Raw genomic sequence first — 13240 nt, forward strand, 5'->3', positions numbered from 1 at the left:
AAGTGGAGGTATTTTATTGTTTGGGCTCCTTGTATCCCCTTTGTAAATTTAGGTTGTATACCTATTGGCTGTTATTTTCTCCAGTCTCTCAACCACTAAATAGTTATAAATACAGGGATGCAGCTCAGGGGACTTTCATGTGGTTCCTTTCTCTGGAAAACCACTGGCTTGGCATCTATTGGCTCAGCATATTGGTCTAATATTCTGTCTGCTAAGGTAACATTGTGGTTTAGCAAAGTGAAGGGAAAAAAAGTACAGGGGAAGTGGAATGCCACACTACGGTGTAAAAGACTTGTTTTGAAAATCATTAAAGATACGTCAAAGTTCGGGAGGTCTTTGATTTCAGAACCATGAATGGGGGGGCAGGGTGGCTCAAAACCCCCTGGATATCCTAAGCACCATTTTGTGGGTCTTTGCACTTGTGCATTTTCCTGGGGAGAAGGGTCATGACTTTTACTAGATCCTTAAAGTGATTCATGATCCAACTAACTAATGTGATGATTTCAGTGTTCAAGAAAACATAGCAAAACATACTACATGGAAAGAAACTAAAGAACAAAATAAACCCCACCATATGACCTCCTCAGACAACAGCCCTGATATAATGACTGATACCTCCTTTCACTTTTAAAAGAGTCTTTCTTTGGATGGTCTCGCTGTTTATAACCCTGGTCCTCACTCTGTTGGCCTAAGTTTCCCACTCTCCTCTGCTTTCCTTTCCAGTACATCTGCTTAATGAGACTTTCAACTAAATTCAGACTATGTCTTTTTGGCTAGAAATGGTGATAGTGTTTCAGACTATCAGATCGTAGAATACTGCAGGGTAAGATGGGCTCAGGACCTGGGACACAGACAGGGCTATGGGAAGATTGTTCAATAATGTTGTCTGCCCAGAAACCCCCCAGAGTGAGTGCAAGTCAGGTCTGTCATGAGGCAGGTGAGGGGCGTGGGGAAGGACAGAAGGAAGTGAGGATTTAGGTCGGGAGCACATCTAGACTTTTGCTACAGTACCCAAACACCAACTTGAGGGCAGGGAGGGGGCTGCAGGGGACCATATGAAAAGTTTTAGATACCATAACACATTTTTTCTATAACATTTTAAAAATACGAGGAATCTGAAAAAATGCAAACATCCCAGGTCAATCTCAACCTCTGGACAGTCCTAGACCCAAGATATAGATTCACTCAATCATTCAACAAGTATTAGTACACACCCATGATGTGCTGGACACTGGGAATACATTGTGAGCAAAGCAGATGTGAGTCCTGCCCTCCTGGAATTCACACTTTGTACTTGCGTGGGATGTAGAGAGGTGTTTTAGAGATGCTGCCACGTGTCGTGCCCCTAGGACATTGTAGGCATTGAATAAATTGTCATTATTAATATTATCCATCTCTGAATTTAGCACAGACTGGCTCTTTATTTTGAATGAACAGGCTAATATTGTTTCTTTTTTTGATGACTAGTAAGTAATTGATATTTAATTGCCAACATGCTATTTAGAAAATGAGAATCATCAGAGAATTACAAAGAATTACTCCTGCTATAACGATGCATTTAACAGGATAATTTCTATCCTATTAATATTTAGACAGAAAAATCAGGAATTAAGAAATGTCTTTTAATTGCGATATGTATTTTTTCCCAAAAACTGAACTACAAATGTACACACGCACACACACGTATACACGACAATAGAAAAGAAGGAAAGACAGACACCCAAACATCTTTTTCGTAAGGAATATTGACAACAGAAACTGGTTCTCTTAGAGAACATTACAATTACTTGAACAACTTGACAATTACTATTGTCACATAAAATAATTCGAGGATTTTCATTTAATTTTGTTTGCAGTAACTGAGACTGCTTAATTAACCTTTACCTTTAAAGTCAGAAGTGTCATTTTGAAAAATGAATGGAAAAGGTTTTTGAGAGTGTTGTTCTCTGCAATTTATCTTTCTCTTTGGAAATAGTCACTTCAATAATAAACTCAATCTGAAATGCATTGTCTGCACTTGGTGAAAGCACTTTGGGAGGTCACGGATTTCACAACTCTCTAATCTCTGCAAACTGCAAGATCTTTCCCAGCCCAACGTGATAAATCAAATTAATGTCTCCAATTACAGCCTAGGAAAATGAGAGACAATTGGTTCAGAATGAGCCAGCCCCTTTGCAAATTACGACCTTTTTATTTATTGTATATGTCATGCTTGCCATTTAGGCATTTTTATTTGAGGTGTCTGTAATTAATGATATGGTTCATTAGTTGGAGAACAGCTCATGCAGCTCAGCAGCACAGTAGTTCACAGCACTGTGGGACTTAACTGATTCCACATGGCCCCAAATATTTCCCTAATAGGGCCTTCGCAGGAATATTTTGATGTGTACATAGCAAATGACATATTTCCATCTAAAAGTACACAGTGGAGGTGTGGTATGCTGGACGGTGTTATTTTTGGCCAATACATAATTAATATCACAAGCTGCTTCCATTACTTAGGCTTTTCCCTCCTTTGATGTCTGTCAAACTCAGGTGATAGCATTTTTGGCTATTGATTAGAATGTTTTGGAGCTTGAGTTACTGAGAATAAACTGAACACCTGCTTCAGTGTGAAGAGTTTAAGTTTGTTGTTTTCCTTTTCATTAAATGTAGCCCAAACAAGAGAGAGAAAAGCCGTATCAGGCCCTATGCTGTAAGAGATCCACTTTTCTCAATGGATCCCAGCTCTGGCTACACATGACAATTGCCAGCAGAGCACTTAAAGAACACAGACTCAAACACACAGATTGACTTAGTTGGTAGGGGCCAGGTGTAGGTATTTTTTAAAAATCTCTTTAGAGTTAAGAGCCTCTGATATATTTTGACTCCTGAGCCATCTTTTAAAAACATTAGTTGTTGGATTGCCACTGTATTCACATGTCATATGAGCCTCTTGTGCCCTTGAGACCCTGAATGACCCAGCCCTTGACCTCATCTACCACACCCTCCCCCCACCACCCTGGCTCCACTGTTTATGTTGTTACTTCAACTGACAGAACTCACGTCTGACTCAGGCCTCTGTCTCGTGTGCTCTCCCTCCCTCCTGTTACCACACTCATTCTTGTTCATTGTTCAGGTTCCAGCTTACATATCTCCTGGCAAGGACATTCTCTCTTCCCAGTTTAAAGTGTTTCCCTGTGATTCTCCTGGCAGCCTGTGATTTTCCTCCCTGGCATTTAGTAGCACTTGTACTCAGGCATCTGTTTGTGTAACTCTTTGTATAACATCATCTCTTTTTTAAGAATGTAGACTCTCTAGGACCACAGACTGGGCCTGCCTGGCTCACTGTTGTACACTCACTAATCAGTACTTCAAGTGACAAAAGGGACATACTAAGTACTGATACATTGACGGAATGAACAAATGCCTAAATGAATGACTATGGACCATCATGAATTACAGGAATCAGAGAAATTAAACCTACTCTATGGAAAAAAGTACAAACTTACAGTGAGCAGTGATCATATGAGTCAAATGGTGACTTATTTATACACTTATATTCTGCTTTTATAGAGTAAGATTCTCAGAAAGCTGAATGGAAAGAAGATCTATCAGGCTTTGACATCTTTGAGTTTTAAGAAATTTAAATATAGTTATTAGTGCCTCAGTATTTCAAATATGAGAAATAGAAAAACAGAGGTTTTATGAAAATTTGTTTTCACTGTATTTATCTCTCAGAAACTTCACAAGTCATAAAACATGTAATATTAAATTAGAACATCTATTTGAGTAGTTAGCTGTCTCTCTTAGTGATATTTCTGAGCATTTTAATTTCACCCTTAACAGTCCTCCAGCCTATAATGGGAATATATAATGATACTACACCAAGAAGGAGAATGAAGAATTAATTTAATACAAAAATAAAATGTCTCTAATGCTGAGGCTTTTTACTTCCCTGGGAATATGTTTTTTAAAAAATAATGAAAGCTTGCACTGGTTATAGTAAGGTATGTTAGCTGTACCCATAATTGGAATTCTGGAGAAGATTGCCTAACTTGGCAGGAAATACCATAGATCAGGAGGGGAAAACCTTGTATTCTAGTCTTGGATCTGCCACAACAGCTCTGTGACCTTGGAATAGCGCTGTTTGTCTCACAGCAGAGTGAAGAGGGAAGACATAGTGACTGTCAAATCCACATCTGCATCATATGTTTTATGTTCGTCTTTGAGATAATTTGTCTATCAGGAGGAAAGACAAAATCTCAGCAATTCCATCTCTAGTAAACATCAAGAATGGACTAGGAGTAAGGTGAGGAGAGTGAGGCAATCACCCTAGAACCTAGAACCCTCAGTGTGGTATGTTTAGCCCTTGGTTAGGATGAACTCAAGTCTCTCATCTGCTGAGACCAATTGTGGACAAGCCTTCAAGGAAAAGTCCTCCTATGTCACTTAGTGGCAAAATGCTTTCAAGAGCTATTCCCTCCTTTCAAAGAGTCCAAAGGAAACTCAAACTATTTTGTCGAAGTCCAAACTGAACACCACTCACATCACGGGTCCTCCATTCAACTGTCATGTTTTGCCCACATGTTTTGGCTAGATCAAACATGACACACCTTCTAAAATTATGGAAAAGTAAAACAATTGATTTCAGTGATTCCAGTGATTTCAAACTTGATTCCTTATTAATACAGCTATTTAGATAATTTTCTTGTTCTCCACAAAGAAGTGTGAAAAGCAACAGATGTCAATTCTCTTCCAATTTACATCTGAGGAAATTGAGATCTCAATGGTCGCCCTTTAGAAAGGCCACCTTCTTTAAAGTACTCTTCTTCATGCTCACCAGCGATTCTCCTTTGCAGACTTTTGTTTTTCTTTAGTGGCATAAATCACTTTGTGCAACTGCTGTATTCGTTTCCTTACTTTTTTGTTCATATACCTTCTCGACCTATGTCCAATCTGATAGCCACCTGACACACGTTGCTATTGAGCATTTGAAATGTGGCTGGTCCAAATTTAAATATGCTATTATGTAAAATGTACACTGGCCTTCAGTGAGTTGGTAGCAAAATGTATCTAATTAAAATTTTCTTATATGAATTAGATATTAAAATAATATTTTAGGTATATTGGATAAACAAAAGATACCATTACAATTAATTTCATCTCTTTCTTTTTAATTTTTTAATGTGGCTATTAGAAAATTTTAAATTACACATGAGGCTAGCATTTGTGGCCTGCTAAACAGTGCTGGTCTAGAAGTCATGTTCTTTGAGCTCAGAGTCCAGTTCTATCTTTTCTACACCAGTCTTGAACATCAGTTCTTGCACACTTGTTGTATACTAGTTCTAAGCACAGGGCCTGATCCACATTTGGTGCCCCGCCTCCAAAAAAAAACCACTATTGATTAAATGAATGAAGCAATGACCATGTCAAAAGCTTTGTAGAAATCCAAATCTAAAAGATACAAGCTGTTAATTAAAATGATAAACAAAAAAGCTTCAAACTGTTTATTTTTGAGTTTGTTTGGGGCTAAATCTATCAGATCACCACTTGTTTGAGGTCTCTTCCATGGCATCTCAGAGCATTCATGGTGATGCTCAAAAAATACAGCCAGAAAATCAACAGATTCCAGGCTCTCTGTGTACTTCTCTATGTGTTTCTGAGAGTACCCAAAGTGGACTGAGAAAGTTAAGACTCTTGCTATAGACTGACTATAGTTTTGGAATCTTGATAAATTATTACTAGGTCACTATCAGAAACTACTAGCTAGGTAACCTAATTCTTTTACTAATTGTTGATCCGTTTGGCTTAAGACCCTGTCAAGCCACTAACCCTTAATGTGTCCAGTTTCTTCCTCCATAAAGAACACATAACAATATTCGAGCTGGATCCTTTATTGCAGGGGTCCCCAATCCCTGGGCCGTGGAAAGTACTGCTCCATGGCCTGTTAGGAACTGGGCTGCACAGTAGGAGGTGAGCGGGAGCCTAGTGAGCGAAACTTCATCTGTAGTTGCAGCCACTCCCCAGCGATAGCATCACTGCCTCAGCTCCACCTCAGATCATCAGGCATTAGATTCTCATAGGAACACTGGTCTCTGGTGCCAAAAAGTTTGTGGATTGCTGCTTTATTGGGTTGTTATAAAGCTCTAGTGAAATGTTAATCATTATTAGGATGTTTGGAAGTAAACAACATTTCTTGTATAGCAAAGAAAAAGTACCTCATTTCATCAAGAGTAACTAAATCTTTTTGCATACACAGAAGATATTCAGAAACTTTCTCAGAGGGATATTGCAGTTGCTGCAATTTATTTCCCTATGTTTCCAAGAAAATCACTTTGAAGTTAATGAAATATCAAGAATACTCACCACACAACTGATGGACACTAGCTGGGAAAAGAATTAGCTGTTGGTGATGGGGATGAGACTGTGAAAGAACCACCCATTCCAGCCTCTACGGCAGACTGACGACCCCACTGGAGAATCCATCCCAGTGATTTGGAATGTGTGTTCTTTACCTTCAGCCCATTACAAACATTTGAAATATAACCCAGCAGTGGTTAACAAACAAGACTGTTCATTTCCTCGAAGTTTGGTCTTTACAATTCATTTAAGACACAGTAACAATATGAATTTGTGAGAGAATATTGGGTATAATTTTAAGTGCCCGGAATTTTCAAACGAAATTGCAAACACAAATATTGATGTGCTTTGCCTATGTACACATGTTAAATCTGGCAATAGATGCTATATTTTTTCCAAGATCTTCAACATGTGTGACAACATTTTAGTCCCAAAGCCAAGAAAAAAAATCAGAAATAGGAGATAGATAAATATGTACAAATTCTTTCCATCGTGCAGATAATTTTTGGCTTAAATTATTGTTTGTTAATGAGAATCAAACTTTCCTAGGTCTTCCATGAGAAAAAACACTTCATTTATATCCCTATAGCTTTAAAGAAATTTTTGCCCCACACTCGCAGGGAGCTGTGCGGTCCCAAATCTACCTGAATAGTCCAGTATGAGTAAGATTTTTTCTAAGAATCTATGGCTCAGTTAGAAAGGTAATCCAGACACTTGTCCTTTGTGGATTTCAGATGTTTTGGTTGATTTGTTTGTTCTGGTAGAATTTCACCAAAAGCCCTTGAATAACTAGCAAAGTTATCTTTGTCAATTGATGATGGTGGAATGGTATTGATATTATGTTCCAATTATCTCAGCCTTTGTCTGAGACAGTTAAAACATCTAACAATAACTGTTCCAAGGGTTTAAGATTCTTCCTGGACTCTTGGGGGTAATATAAAGATCAAATAAAACTGACTTCAGAATTTTGCTCCTTTATTTCTACAATTGCCTTGTTCTTCATATAAATATAAGATATGACTTATTATATATTTATTCTGTGGATGAATATAAATATACCTTCCTCAGAGCTGGTACCCACATGATAGTACAATACTGACCTTACACTAGATATTCACTGTTTTCTCACTACATCTTAAGCAAGTGGCAAGTAGACTTTGGTCTTCTCCAACTGGGAAGAAATGAGCATCCCTGAATACACTCTTTTCTTCTAAGCAGCTGGTTCAACCATTAGCTCTCATGTAAGATTTAGTTTCCAGATTTGAAATCTAGGATGCCTCTGACCGTTGTCCTTAGTGCAGTAAATTAGGCTGTTTCCTTACATCCCCCCAGTTTTTGTGATGTCTCCAGACCTGGACCTGAGTAATGTTCTTTATTTCACGTTTCCCCTTAGCTTGTTTCCTGATAATTCCAGGACTGCTTCTTCAGGCATTGTTAATGGCAGTTAACTGCCACAGTCCCCTGTGTCATTTTTGACCCGCTGGCCCAAGCCGAGTCTCTCATTAATTCTAGGCCCTCTCTTTTCAGAGAAAGTGTTGCTTCCATTGTCTCTCTGGACATTGCTTTATAAACTTGTGAGAAAGCTGGTTTTCTCTTAACCTTTATTTTGGAGGTTTTTTCTTTGGGTGACGGTAATCCTATGTGAATATCTTCCTTTTGCTGAAGGAAGCTGGCTTCTGGGCATGTAGCATCTGTCTCCATTTCAAGGTTTCACACCCCTTTGCAGTAGTGTTTTCCAACTGAATTGGCAATGTTCTTATCGTCAATGAAAACAATAAAGATTAATCATTGGTCTCTTCATGCACTTTGGTAGATCATTAATCAACTGAGCTTCTGCATTGTGTAGCATTATTGGACCCAACCTGCCTATTTCCATGGGACAGATCAATCATTACTGCTTGGTGAGAGTACACTCACTCTTCCCCAAGAATGTGACTCACATGTAGCCATCTGCTCTGGGCCTGACTCTAATCTGAACAATTTCTTTCGTATGAACTTTTACTTGCTACCTGATAAAGAAAGAGCATGCTTTAGGAATGAATTAATGAGACACTGTCAGTAGTGTCTGGCACATGCTGATATAATCTGGATCTAATTAGGGTATATGTCATCTATGCTTAAGCTTTAAATCTTCTTAATTTTTACACCAATTTATTATTTCCAATCATCAGCGTAAAAAGAGCTTCTATTAAGGGAGTGCTGTGACTTGCCCTATCTGTGTGTACGCACGTTATGTTCACCTTTCTGTTTGTGCTTCTCGACAGTCCTATGAGGCATGTGTACTAGAAGGCACCCATTTTGCAGATTAGGAAGTGAAAGTAATGAGAAGGTAAAGTGATTCGATCAGGATCACAGAATTCGTAGTGTTGTATTTTGGTGTTATTGAAACAACAGCAATTCCTAAGACTTTACAATGGAACTTCGGAACTTCGTGGATTATCCTATATGATTAAGGCAGTCTTAGTGTTCTCATACATCCATCCCTCACCTACCTGGCTGCCTTCCTTTTTGAAACTCATAAAAATGGCTCCTTACTCTCCCATTAGTCTTGATTGCTATCACCCTTCTCACCTACAGATATTAAGCCAGCTGACTCTGAGCCATCTGCTCACGAAATTTTGTCTATTGAATTGGCAGATAACTTAAGCCCAACTGTTTCTCAGGACGCTAAATTTTATACACTGTAATGAGCTTTAAATGACTTTGTTCCAATCTTTCACATACAATTAACGTTTGCGATGGGCACTGGCCTACAAGTACCAAAAAGTCACAAAGATGCTTGTGTGGATTTCTTTAACCCTTTTTCACTAATAAAATTTTCATCTGTGATGAGTTGAATATTGTTTTTTTTTTCTTTCTTTCTTCAAAGTAAAACTGGTAATAAAAAGCTGAAATGTCATCCGGACAATAAACTCTTTGGCCACTCTTCAAAATCACCCAATAAGTTAAGGAAACAGTTAATGTATTAAACAGAGTAGGAAGTAGACATAAATTAACTAAGCTTCTGTATATTGTTTTAACTTTAAACGATATTATGAAGGCTGTAAGCACCCAGGAAAGAAAACAGCCTGGTGAGGTCGATTCCCCTTCATCAGCTCTCAGACACCCTGCATTCCAGGAGAAATTAATTAAGGTCTTTTGTGTTACTCTCACATTTGCCACCTCCATACCAACTCTGTTGAAAGAAGTTCTGCCCCAATAATGGGTCAAGGCATGAGCAGGCATAAATTACCTGGTAAGTCAGCAGCTCCAGATCAGAGTGGCGAACCTCAGCCTGGCATGCCTTTCACCCCTGAGAATCCCAGGGGCACCCTGAGCCTCTCCTCAAGCTCAGGTTTGAAGGAAAGAAGAGCTGGAGAAGGGATATGAAAAGTTGGGAGCCTGTGGCTCAGGTGTTCACTCCAATAGGCGGCCCAGGGGACATGTGTGGGAGGAGAGAGACATCCTTTCTGATGATGTCACCTGAAAATTGGGGACAATGCTTCGGTGGAAAGACAAAGTTGTCTTTCCTTGTGCAAGGGTCTCAGACACATTGAAGCTGTTAGAAAGTTGGCAGGAAGCTACTACTGAGGCTTGCTTTTTTCATTGGCCATTTACTTTCTTTCACAAATAATACATGTTCCTTGATGAAACATGAGAAAATTCAAATGAGCAAAAATGAAGTACCTAAATACCACCTGAAGTCCTGCCTGCCTCCCCGCTCATTCTACTGAGGTAACCTCCGTCTGCATTCCCTGAATGTCTTTTATGTCTTTTTGCTTTTAAATGGGGAGGAAATACATACTCTCATACCCCTCTTCACACACAAATGGAATCAAATGTTCTAGACCCTTCCCTCTTAATATAGCTCAGAATGTCTTTCCATGTTAATTAGTATAATTTGCTTCTAATAATTCGCTTCTTATTTCTGTCTAAATGAGGTGGGGGATGAACAGGTTTCATTCTTTATATTTATGAACCTAGAGCCTGATCTATCCAAGAGAACAAATGAAGGTTGATATGATATGTATCTAAATACTTTAAAGTTGTGAAGCCAACCTATGAGCAGTTAAAAAAATTATTTTATCCTCCAATCTCGATAAATATGACTTTATAAGAACCTAAGGGGTCAGGTTCAAATTTAGAACCCTTGGCCTCCTTGGGTTCCATGCTGGAACACAGCGATGCAAGGTGAGTTGGCCTCTGGTCCTTGTACCCCTCTTCCAGTCCCAGCTAATCCTATACAATAAGGGGCTTTCCATGCCTACATGTTCAAATTCTGTTCACACTGCCTGAAAAGGGCCACCACTTAGACCTAAGGGTGAGCACGCTGGTGGCCCAGGCTACCCTTGGGAGAGGGACTTGTAAGCTCAGGGCCTTTTCCAGGTCCTGTGCATGTGAGGTGTGATCTAGTGGGAGGGACACAGGGGAGACATGCCCCACCTTAGTTCAAGGCTCCCTCACCCTGAAGGGAAGGGCTAGGCTGGCTGCAGGAGGGCCAGAGGAATCTCCTAAAGTATTGGGTTCATGGCAGGGTGGAACTTGTGATCAGCATCCTTGTGCACTGATATTTATATTCTTCTTCTATTATTTCCACAGATTGGAAGTGCATTAGTTGAATCAAAAAGTGACTGTGTTAAGGTATTTGTAACGACATTTCTGAAAGGTGGCTCCACCTCACAATCCTACCAGTAGTATAAGGAAGTGTCTGTAAGTACATGCCACGAACACATCTGCCTTGAGAAACAATTATTTTTGCATTGTTACCAATCTAATAGATAAACATGGCATATTACTGATTAAATTTACATTTCATTACTTAATATGAGATGAATTCTTTTTCACATCAGTATTTCATGTTCTCTGAATTAATCGCATCTTTTTTCTTTGTACTACGTGGTTTAGATTCTTCTATTTGGGCTCTTGGTACATTAAAGATATTAGCCCTTTGCATGTCCATGAACAAATTTTATTCCGGAGCTAGGTAAATTATGTTTATTCTTAGTATCTTTTTCTGATCTATTACCTCTCAAGGATGAGTTCAAAAAATGAGTCATTATTAGAAATCAATAATGGTAGACTCAATGACCTGGTTATTTACATAGATAAATTCAACTTAAATATTTTTCCATCACCTATATGTGTCTGGCAGAGTGACAGATAGAATTCTATAATTGTGTTAAAAATGATTGAGGCTCAATATTAAAACAAAATCGAGTTAATATTACAGGAACATAAAAGCACTTTGAAATTTTCTACCATCTTCCACTTACCACTAAGGAGGTGATGTTCTCTTAGAAGCAGATGGTGAGTACTAGATATATAGAGATACGAATTACAAATAACTTCAGTTTTCTGTTTGGTACCCAAAATCATGTGTGCTGTACTTTCTTGGGGATCTATAAAATTTTCAAAGATAATTTCAATTACATGCAATTTATACCTTATACAATGAAGTTAGCCCTGTCATTGTACACTAGTTATCTCAGAAAAGTTATAAAATAATATTAATAATAATAATAATAATAATAATAATAATAATGGCAATATTGTCGCATTGGAGGACATGGAAGAGGAACATATTGATTCTTATTGATGGGGAAACACAGAGGTCTCATGAGAAGGACTGTCTTGAGAGAAAAGTATGGTGAGTTAAAAAATCGCAAGTGTTTATTACAGATTTAAAATATGTCAGATTTAAAATATGAAAGATCATACATGAGTTTTCAAAGTTCTTTTAAGAAAGAGTATAGAAGCAAAGAAGTTTAGAAATGTCCTGATCTCTAACACTTTTTGTCTTCTTCGTCTCCATTTAGGCTAATGGTTCTCACCCATCCTATACTGGTGGCATATATGTAACTTTTGTATGGTGAAAAGTAATACATACAGAGGAATGTATAAATTGGAAATACATAGATCAATGATTTATCACTAAGTGAAATTCCAGGTAACCATCACCACATAAAGAAACAGAACATTCCAAGCCCCCAGAGGTCTACCCCATGCCTGATCCCATTCCAAAGGGAACCCCAGTCTTCATCTTTGTGGAAATCATTTCCTTGCCTTCTTTTATGGTGTTGTCAGTTAAGCATGCATTCCCAAACGTTATAGTTTTGCCATTTTTTTCCCTGAGCTTTAGATAGGCAGATCCATGCAGTATATACTCTTTAGGGCCTAGCTTCTTTCACTCAAGAGTTTGGATTATTCATCCATGTTGATTCATTTTAATTGCTATATTTAGTTCATTATCATGGTTCTAGGCTAGATATTCAACTTTATAAATATACTTTATTTATAAATTTATTTATCCATCTTAATGCTGATAGGATTTTTGGATTGTTTCTATCTCTGGGCTTATATGAGTAATATGAGCATTCCTGTGTATGTCTCTGGTGCACACTTGCTCACACTTCTGTTGATGATATGCCTAAGGATGAAATTATTGAGTAGTATGATAAGTATAAATTCAGGTTCAGTAATCAATGCCAAGAAGTCTTTCAGTTTTTTACATTAATTTACACCTGAGAATTTCCATTAGTTCTCATTCATTCTAACACTTGCTATTTATACAACTCAATTTTAGCCATTCTGATGGATATATCACGGTATCTTATTGTGGTTTTAACTTATAGTTCCTTGTTTATTAAAAAAGTTGAGCACCTTTTTGTATGTTTATTGACCTTTTGGATATCTTCTTTGATGAAATGGAGCCTCTTGCCCATTTTTCTGTTGGGTGATCTTATTTATGATTTCTTTATGTATTTTTGATGCAAACTTTGCCTATTATATGTTGTCAATATCTTCTCCCACTTTTCTGCTACATTTTTCATTCTTGTAAGGGTGCTTTTTGATGGAGTACAGTTTCTCACTCTTTGCTTTTAGGGTTAGTGCTTTTTGTGCCCTGTTTAAATAAACTTTC

This window comes from Pteropus alecto, unplaced genomic scaffold (assembly GCF_000325575.1).
Source record: "Pteropus alecto unplaced genomic scaffold, ASM32557v1 scaffold75, whole genome shotgun sequence".
In the NCBI taxonomy this organism is placed as follows: Eukaryota; Metazoa; Chordata; class Mammalia; order Chiroptera; family Pteropodidae; genus Pteropus; species Pteropus alecto.